We start from the raw sequence: 1,624 nt of genomic DNA on the forward strand, positions 1-1,624 counted from the left end.
CTGTAGGGGCCCCACAATTTGTTTCCGAGGTGCCTTTGCCTCAGATACCCCTCTTTAAGCTCTGCCTGCCTGGTGGGGTTGTAAATATAGAAACATAAGCCCTGGAGGTTTTTGTTTTCTTTTTTTTCCCTTCTCCAAACATGTCCCTCCCATCTTAGCATCATCTGTGCAATTCCTCCAGCTGCTCCTATACATGGTATGACCTTTCTCTTCCCCCCTTCCCTTGCTTCCCCCTCCATCTCCCCCTCCCCACCCCATCCCCACTCTCTTCCCTTCCCAGTGCAGGGAGCCTGGGGCCAATCCGCTCCTCCAGACGATCAAATGTCACTATAAGTTGAGAGCTTCATCACCTTGGGACGCTTGCAGATCCCAGCCCGCCCGTCCCCTTCGACAGGGAGCTCAGTGCTTCTCTCTGCTCCTCCCAGGTAAGCGGGAGCCCCGGCGAGGGATGCTGCTGGGGGGTTGAAACCACAGAGGGGCTGAGCCTTGGTTTGAATGGAAAAGCATCAGGGAGGGTTGGGGGCCACAGGATCTGGGATCTGGCACAGGATCCTAAGGAAAAGGCACTTTTTCTTCTTGGCTTTGGTTGGGCATCGCATGAGGCTTCTGTCACCTGCAGAGATTTGAATGCTCTGAACTCTCAAGGATCAGTGGTGGTAGAAGAGACCCTTCCAAAACTAAGGCGTGGGGCTGGGAATGAAGTGGCATCTCTTGGGGCACTTAGGAAAACTCCCTCCAGCAGTGGGAGGGAAGCGCAGACCTTCCCTCCCCTGTCACCCAGACAAAGGCAGGAGGGATGAAGGGCAGAACCATTGGGGAGCTGCTGGCAGGCAAGGAGGGAGACCCGAGAAACACAAATGTGGCCATGGAAAACTGCCCCCTCCCACAGAAAAGAAGAAAATTGGGAGAGAAACTCCCTGTGCGCAGGGAGGAGCAGGAGGAGGGGGTCAAATTCAGAGCGGTGATGGGATGCTCAAACCCCTGCCCTTTGCTGGCCTGACCGCCTGGTTCGGGTGACTCCTCACTGCATGGGGGGCATCAGAGCAAAGGCAGAGCTCCTTGCTATTGCAGTGGGGGGGTATCCTGCAAAAGCATAGGTGGCTCTGATGCCAGCAATTTGGGTGGGAGCCGTGCCGCTGGCATAGGGGAGCTCCAGCAAGGCCATAGGCGATTGCCGGGGCAGGCAGCCGTCCCTCATGGGCTCAAGACCAGGGGAAAGGCAGGGGATGTAAGCTAAGCATGGTGGTTGTCTTTTAGTCCTCTGTCTCAACCTTGTTGTTCCTAGCAAACCCCATGCAGGGATCAGACAGATCACATCACCCTGAAGACAAGGATAAAGGGAACGTTTTGGGGCAGGGAATCGGGATTTTGCTATGTGTCACTGGAGCCTGCACCAGCGCTTGGGTCCTGCTCCCCTGTTTCAGCAGCAGCGCTGTGGTGGGTGCTCTGCTTCTCTGCCCCCCCGGGAGAGAAACACTTTCTGCTGGAAAGTACTGAGACGTTCAGAAACAAAGGGAGGAGGCAGAAGGATGGAAGAAATATATATTTAAGAAATATATGTATATACTTTTTATATAGAAAAGTATATGTATATATTTATGTATTTAATAGATATGTTATATAT

General features: G+C 53.4%; 1 protein-coding gene across 1 annotated transcript in view; it reads left to right on the top strand.

The window, feature by feature from the left end:
* Positions 1-326: 326 nt before the first annotated feature.
* The window catches only part of TNNT3 (troponin T type 3 (skeletal, fast)), a 31,657-nt gene continuing 30,359 nt past the window's right edge, over positions 327-1,624 (top strand). Inside the window, exon 1 of the mRNA XM_009706485.1 lies at positions 327-425. The gene's annotated coding sequence lies outside the window, so the exon portion shown is untranslated. The remainder of the gene's footprint in view (positions 426-1,624) is intronic.

Source organism: Cariama cristata, unplaced genomic scaffold (assembly GCF_000690535.1).
Source record: "Cariama cristata isolate BGI_N322 unplaced genomic scaffold, ASM69053v1 scaffold6728, whole genome shotgun sequence".
Taxonomy (NCBI): Eukaryota; Metazoa; Chordata; class Aves; order Cariamiformes; family Cariamidae; genus Cariama; species Cariama cristata.